Raw genomic sequence first — 8,422 nt, 5'->3', positions numbered from 1 at the left:
TTAAAAAATACAGACAAGCCTGCTGTGGCATTCCTTCTGGATGGAAGATAGTAATTTTCACACTGATAGGCTATTGTAAGGCTAAATAAAGACAAGGAAAGGTATCAGATAATGACCCACTCATAAACCATGCGAAAAAGGTCATATAAGTATCTAGGGCGCAGGAACTGTCATGGAGGGGAATGTTTATTTGGTAAAAGCTGAAAATAGCTTTTCTGGAGACAAAGCTGCATTGGATATGTATTTATCTTAGTAACTGTATATAACTTGCAGTCTCTATATAACATGAAAGATCTCTGAAAATCCAGAGAAAACAGTACAAGTTCCGAACCACAAAGAATAAGTTTAAGAGGGAGGGCACATTCCCCATGAATTCTTAAACTGGGCACAGTGGGAAAAACTAGCAAATTTTACATTAGGATATAGTGGCAGAGAACCAAGAGCCACTAAGTAAGGTCAGAACAGTTGGAGACCTCTGGCACGTTTTCTTTGTTCCATCTATATGTGGCCTATGGAAACATATCACATATCCTCCCCCTGGTGCCCAGGAATACCATATATATTTCTCCCTACACACTGAGAAAATCCCACCTGTGCTGCTGAATCCAAGCACTGCTGCTTCAGGCTCATGTCCTACTTCAAACAATATTTAGTGGTAGCAACTTCAAATCAAAGTGGTAGCAGCACCCTGTTAATGAAGAAATGGGGATCTCTTCATTCCAAGAGATGCTTCCTCCTAGTTTTTGCCAGATAGAGTCTGGTTTCTGCAGATTAGTGTTTTGGTGTAGTCATATTAATATAAGAGACAATGAAGACAGATTTCATTGAATTTCAGGGGTTATTCAGCTCACACAATGATAGCTATTGTAGTGCATCCTAAAATGCTTTACAGCAGGAGGACAGGCTAGGAGTGCAGAATGCTTTATTGTCAGCATTAATGAACATATTGTATTTAATTTAATAAACACATATTTAATTTCCAAAATAGAAATTATAAATCAGCTGTTTGAATTAACTGCTGGATTTTTCCAAGGGTGGGATTATTTCTCATCTGTAGATGCCTCTTTTATTACAATGAAGTTCTTGATATGTTCAAATGAGCTTCAAGTGCTAAGTGGAAGAGCTCCTAAAGGGAAAGAATGTTGGGGGTTTTAAAGCTGTAGAAGTCCTACAACGTTTGGCTGGTAGCTTGTTTTATAAATAGTGCAGTAAACCCTGATGCTCACTCTTCTCTGAAACATCTATAATTAAAGGGTAATGGGCCAGATCGTGAATGCTTTATTCAAAGTGAGACTGCTCATGGTACAAAGTACTCTCCAGGGTGAGTAAGTGCATCATAATTTGGGTTGCTGTTGTCAGAGTTTAGTAATAGACTGCTATATAAATAGGTCCTTGGAAAGTACCAAAGTGTTCAAGCCATTGTAATTGCATTAATACAGCTGACAATAATCAGTGGGGAATATTCCGGCATCTTCCGGTAAATTCTGATTGTATCTACACAAAGATAACCCTTGTAATTCTCCGTTCCACTGAGAAATGTGCATGGCTTGCATTAATGTTTTGACTCAGAGGTAGCTATGCAGAATCACAAAAGCCACTTATATTGCTAAGAAGCCTGAGATTCCCAAGTCTTAATTTATTGACCTCTTTCTGAAGAAGATGGGAGATAGTGACTTCTACAGCTCTTGCTTTTGTCAGACTTCTTCATTGCAAGTATGTTTACTAGGCATAATATTCTCAATGAGGTAGAAAGTTGCCTTACAAGATTTTCTTTATTTCTATTAAATCTGTGAGATTTGGTCTACACAGAACCTTAAAATTATCTCCATGTAATCTTGAGAATTTGACTTTACAAAGCTCTTTATCTCAAACTGTTTTATCTCTTCTATCTTCATTTCCTCATTAAGCAAAAAAAGAATGTTGATACTGTCTTCGCACTTGGCAAATAATTTCAGTTTTTCAAGTTTGTTGCAATAAATAGTAGAATTTCATAATAAACACTTAGCTTTCAAAAGCTAATGATAGCTAATCTTTTTAAAATTCCTAATAATTTAGGAATTAGATATATTCATGCTATTTCTCAGGCCTCCTCTGGCTTTGAATTATATGCCCTGAAGCCTCATTTGGTTGCACCCCTCTCAGATCCATTGGTCTCGCTGTCACATATTGTGGTACTCTTTTTTTTTTTAGCCTTTCACATAAATGGGATGCCACAGCCCAGTTGCCCTAAATCATCACAGTTGTTTTGATTGGATGATTTACAAGTAGCTTAAGCCCGTCCACTCCCATACCTGTAAGATCATGGATCATGTGGCAGCAGATGCATATAGTCACTAAACATGCAAAGATCCTCCAAATCTACCTTTAACTAAGTCTTTACTTAAGCTAGTACAAGAATTATCTTCATATTGCAGTAAGATAACTATGTATTTGCTTGTCCCAGTTTCGTAAGTATTCTTAAAAATAATTTACACAAATACTCTGCTCAGTCAGGAGTTTATAATCCCTCTTCCCTTCTGTGACTCCTTTCCTTAATTATGCTGTGCATCTGCCTCCACATTGCAATCTGTTTCCTTCTTCCTTGGCTAATGTAAAAAGTTTCCCTCTGTTATAAACATATCCCTTCCATTTTTATGAATCTTTCCTTCGCTTCTCTGCTCCCAATTTCTCTTTATCTCAGTCCGTCAGGTGCTATGTTTTGTGTTTCCCAGTGCTAATATCTTGAATGTTTGTTCTTTTGGCTGAACTGTCTATATCACCAAGTAACAGAGCTCTAGTCCCCAGACCCCAGGCTAACTGAAATGAACAGGCTCAGTTCTCTGTTGGGTAATGTTTGCTCATCCAAAGAGAGCATCCATACCTACACTGTATGACTTATTCCTCGATCCTCCTTTGCCCCTCTGGCCTGTGTTACAATTGTTATCTTTTGCTATAGGAGATAGCAAAAGATAACAATTTTTATTTGTTATAGGAGATAGGAGGTTCTTTTCAAACTCAATAAAATACTGCAAGGATTGTATTGTAGATCACAGGAACAGCGTTTATATAATGAAAAAAACAAGAGTACATGCTCTGTCTTTGGGTGAGATGAGAGCACAAAGCCCAGTGGTGTCAGAAGATGATGTAAAGCAAGGAGGGAAAGCCTGTGTTAGTTTTGTCCACAATCATTTCCAGGAGAAGTCTTGGATATCAGTGGAGCTGAAGACCATGTCCAAGTATTGTTTTGTGCAGCCTGCTGGAGCCATTGGAAGCAAAATGCAGGGAAAAAAAAATATTCTTTGTGGAAATCAGCAGTCCAACACTTGCATTCATTTCCATTTTTTTTTTAGCAACATAAATGTACCCAAAAAACCTAAATCCTCACATCCTGCTTTCACAGTTGTGTAATTTCATTAGCTTCAAATGAGGTATGCCTCATTTAAAATCACAGAAATCACATGAGAATAAAACAGAGAGGTTTCAGCCATCAGAGTTACTTTAATATTTATATTTTATTTTAACAGTAATAATTGTCTAATTGTCACCCACCCCATAGCCAGATTTGAAGAAAAAAAGTCAGCAAATCACCATATTTCTTGTATGTACTGAATTAGATGGAAGACTTACATGTCCTTAATGAAATTTTGGATGGTTGACTGTGACCAAAATCTGAATTTCATTTCTGTCAGTAGCACTGACTACTTTTTTTTTCTTTTAAGAAATGTTTTCTAATATCTCACCTCTGCATTTTTAATACTATACAGCTGAGCACCCCCATGACGCATGTGTCAACAAAGTACATTTAGCACACCTAAAAATTACCAAACTGCCTCCAGGTCCATGCTAACACTGAGTTGTTCTCAGAATTGTTTTGGATTAATATTAGTGGGCTTACAGAAAAATAATGCCAAGGGCTGTTTAAGTCACTTAAAAAATACAAAATTCTATAAGTATAAAGAATTGCATTTTAATGTCTGACAAAATTTGCCCTTTTTTTAGTTTTTGTATAGATACTGTATCTGTAGTCATTGTGGACTGGATAAGTTAGATACAGCTGAATTACATCTGCACTTTAAAAAAATAAATTAGAATCACAAGTATATGGCTGTTAAAATCCATAAAAGTTCTGTATTATACACAGAATGGATGGATAATAGTACCTCTGAACTCTGACTACCACATTATATAGACTATCTCTTTGCTCCCCATTAGTTCAAGTAATAATTAATCTGAAGGAACTGCTTCCTGATAAAGATAAACCTAATCAGTTTGTCTTCCATAATGAAAGAGAAACATCCATGCTGCTTGTATTTAGGTTTTCATAATCATTTACATTCTAATCCCACATCACAAAGCACTTTTAAATCCAGAATTTGTCTTTTGTAAAGGTGTGTCTTCTAGGCCAGTTGTCTCCTTGAAGATCATTCCACTTCCCTTTGCCTTCCAAGAAAGAAAAAGAATTTGTGTATAATGCAGGTAATAATGAAGTGTAGGCTATTCTAATTAAACAATTAATGGTTTTGGAGCATTTTAAATTCAAATTTTTCATACTGAAGGCTTTTATGAGTACATCTTTTGAATGTTAGAAGAAATTGTTTATGTAGATTCTGAAAATCGCCTACCTGGCATGCAGAGGAGACTTTGTCTTTTGTCCCATTCAGTTACATTTGTCCCATGCAGTTAGTTACAGATGCCTTTTCTGTGGCATTTCCTGACTCTTGACTGCACAAGTTTATTCTTCTCATCCACATAAGTCTTCTTGATCTTCCAAGGTCTAATATGCTGCACAGCTGATTGGTATCTCCAGTGTGCTAATTAAGTGCTCTGCAATGAATCACAGAATCACAGAATTATTTAGGTTGGAAAAGATTTCTGAGATCATTGAGTCCAACTTTTGATCCATGCCTACGCTGACAATTAGACCATAGCACTAAGTGCCTCGCCCAGTCATTTCTTCAGCACCTCCACAGATGGTGACCAGACAACCTCCCTGGGCAGCTCGTTCCAATGTCCAACAACCTTTTCCATGAAGAAGTTCTTCCTGATGTCCATCCTGAACCTCCCCTGGCATAGCTTCAGGCTATGTCCTCTCATTAGTTCTCCAGGTTGACCCCTCACCTGGCTACAATCCCCTCTCTGGCAGGGAGAGATAAGGTCTCCCCTGTGCTCTTTTTTCTCCAGGCTAAATAACCCCAGCTCCCTCAGCTGCTCATCATAGAACTTACCATCTAGCTCATTCACCAGTTTTGTTGCCCTTCTCTGGACATACTCCAGCAGCTCAATGTCTTTTCTGTAGTGAAGGGCCCAAAATGGAAAATGGTATTCACGGTGCAGCCTAAGCAGTGCCAAGTAAAGGGGGATGACTGCTGTCCTTGTCCTGCTGGCCACGCTATTGCTGATACAGGCCAGGATGCCACTGGCCTTGGCCACCTGGGCATACCCTGACTCATGTTCAGCTGCTGTCTACCAGCACCCCCAGGTTCTTTTTCCTCGATGCCACTTTTCAGCCACTCTGCCTGCTGCCTGTATCACTGCCTGGGTTGTTGTGACCCAAAAGCAGGACCTGACACTTTGCTTTATCAAACCTCATATTGCTGGCCTCAACCCATCTATCCAGCCTATCCATATCCCTCTGCAGAGCCTTCCTGCCCTGCAGCAGACCCAGTCAGATTACTGTCATCTGAGAACTTATTGAGGGTACATTCAATCCCCTCAACCAGATCACCAATAGAGATTTTTAACAGGACAGAATACAAACATGCATTTGGCATATAACATAGAATCAGGCCATGCAACTACGTTATTTGGTAAACAGGAACTGTAGAACATGTTATACATTTTAGAGAAGAAGAGTGGCATTTTTGTCAGTTCCTGTATAAAATACTCCTGGGTGGCTTGTGAAATGAAAAATACCTAAACTTGCCTCCTTCCTTCCTTCCTTCCTTCCTTCCTTCCTTCCTTCCTTCCTTCCTTCCTTCCTTCCTTCCTTCCTTCCTTCCTTCCTTCCTTCCTTCCTTCCTTCCTTCCTTCCTTCCTTCCGCTTGAAATCTATACAGATGAAACTTACAATCATAGAATCATACAATGGTTTGGGTTGGAAGGGACCTCAGAGATCATCTTGTCCCGACACCTCTACCATGGATGGGGATACCTTTAACCAGAGCAGATTGCTCAGATCTCCATCCAACCTGGCCTTGAACCCTTCTAGGGATGGAGCATGCACAACTTCCTGGGATAATCTGTTCCAGTGCCTCACCATTCTCACAGTCAAGAATTTTTTCTAACATATAATCTAAACCTACTGTCTTTCAGTTTGAAGACATTCCCCCTTGTCCTGACACCACATGCTCTTGTAAATTGTTTCTCTCCATCTTTCTTGTAGGCTCCCTTCTGTTATTACCAATAGGAGACAGTGGATGAATCATCAGTGTAGAAAGTCCTATGTTTGATTTTCTTCCAGACACAGCTTCTGAGCTAGTCATGTAAGCCTGTGCAAACACAAAGTAAATTTGTAAAATTTTTATGTGGATTACATGTTAATTACCATCTCCACTAACAAAAGCTCTTTTTTTGTCTGTTTTGAAAGATGAGTTGATATTGGATTACTTAAAACATCCTACATCCAGTGAAGCAAATCTATTCCAAAAATAAAAATAGCTTGGAGAAAATCTTGCCCAATTTTCAGGCTTGCTAAAATTTCAATAAGCTTGGTTCATGCTTTGACTAGCTGGAAAACATAGGTTATGAATTAGTAGGAGGACATGTGTATGCACTTCCAATGATAATGAGAACAGCTGAGAAACTCTTTCATTGTGAATCTGTGAATGAATGAATGTAGAAATTCAAAGCCCTAGTAGTAGCTATCGTAGCTATCTCAGTTATTTTGGTCATTAAGGTATAAAAAATTTTAGCGAGCCAAATTCTGTTCTTATTATATCACTTTTATTCTATTACTTTGTTGCATTGTTTGAAACCAGTCAGAGATGCATGAGAGAAAAGATAAACAGTTTACTAGAGAAAATGAAAAAAAGCGTATAGAAAAAAGTCTCTTTTCCTACAGTTGGGTTGAAATGAAGACTGAATTAGCACAAAAATTAATTCCTCTTACAAGTGGAAAATAGTTCCCTATTGTCTGTAGATCAAAACCAAACTGGAACAGGGAGGAAGTCAGAAGTATTACTACAAATAACAAATTTCCAATCAGGGTTTTTCTTGGGGTTTGGCAAGTTTCTGTTTAGTTTTGGATTTGAGGGCTTTTGGTGGTTTTTTCATCCTTTGTTTTAGTGCTTGTTTTTTGGTTGGTCTGGTTAGGGATTTTAGTGGGGTTTTTTGTTGGTTAGATAGAGTTTTGGGGTTTCTTTGGGTTTTGGGGTTCTTTTTGGTTTTTTTGGGGGGTTTTTTTGGGGGGTGGGGGTTGTGGGGTTTTTTGTTGTTTTTTGTTGGTGGTGTTTTGGTGGGGGGGCTTGGATATTTTTATTTGTTAAATTTGGGGGTTTTTTTTAAAGAGGGAGTGATTAATTTGTCAGCCTGTTCATTAAGCTGCAGTACTTAAAAACAAGCAAACAAAATGTGAACAAAATCTTTAAAATAAACTGATTTTTTTTCCTCAACATCTAGGACACAGTCCTGTCTCCTTTTTCTTTTTTCCAGGACCTAATTTCATGGGCCACTTTTATATCTCTGTGTGATTATATATGAATGAAGTCTCTGTCACATTAAAAGGGCAAGGTCAATACAGGTGAAAAATAGACACAACAATAATCTTTTTAGAAAGGAATAATGGCATTTATATTCATAATGGTAATTTTTAATCAAATAGCATAAAAAGACACAGGAACACAAAGGCTAGATAGCTACTGGAAAGCCCCTTACTCAGTTATTCTTGGTAATAATAATGACAGCATTCATCATGTGTTTTTAAATGTCAGAATGAAACAAGTTCACACAGCCATCTTCAGAGGAAAAAAATGTAAAGGAAATGGACTGAGTTTCATTTGAGGCCCTTAAATACTGAGGGGCTAGGGGGGGCAGTGCAAGGGGAAAAGAAAGGTACAAAGGCCTTTGGAAAGAGACAAGCCAGAGAAAAGGAATTCATTGTCATGAAAAGTGTCCTTAACGGCACTTGGAGTGAAAGTCTGACATCCTCTGAAATATCCGGCATGTTTTGCAATGGTAAAATACTGTTAGATCCATGTGGTGTCACTGGGTTTTCAGGTGCCTGAATGGTGAAAATTGAAAGCAGATCTTAAATGTTATGTAGCAGACTGCAGTTTTTAACATTTGCTTTCACTGGGACTAGTGTTCTTTCCCATAGTATTTATAGTGACCAGAAGAGAGTTTCAGTGAGAGCTGAGCTTTTACTATTGTTTTGGTTTTAGCTGCCAGGAAAAAGCTGACCTCTTAAAGTCTTCAGCAAGTCTGGCTTGTGTTTAGATGGATTATC

At 38.2% G+C, this 8,422-nt stretch overlaps 1 long non-coding RNA gene across 1 annotated transcript; it reads right to left on the bottom strand.

Moving 5' to 3' along the window:
- Positions 1 to 3,481: 3,481 nt before the first annotated feature.
- On the bottom strand, positions 3,482 to 5,106 carry LOC136286066 (uncharacterized). The gene is made up of 3 exons (XR_010719723.1): positions 4,942 to 5,106; positions 4,602 to 4,803; positions 3,482 to 4,419 (listed from the first exon to the last, which is right to left on the bottom strand). It is a non-coding gene; the product is annotated as an uncharacterized lncRNA (long non-coding RNA).
- Positions 5,107 to 8,422: the final 3,316 nt, after the last annotated feature.

This window comes from Chamaea fasciata, unplaced genomic scaffold (genome assembly GCF_029207755.1).
Source record: "Chamaea fasciata isolate MVZ Bird 193981 ecotype frontalis unplaced genomic scaffold, bChaFas1.0.hap1 SCAF_2, whole genome shotgun sequence".
Lineage (NCBI taxonomy): Eukaryota > Metazoa > Chordata > Aves > Passeriformes > Sylviidae > Chamaea > Chamaea fasciata.
Note: the sequence above shows the minus strand (reverse complement) of the source record. Positions and strands in the feature narration are given on the sequence as shown.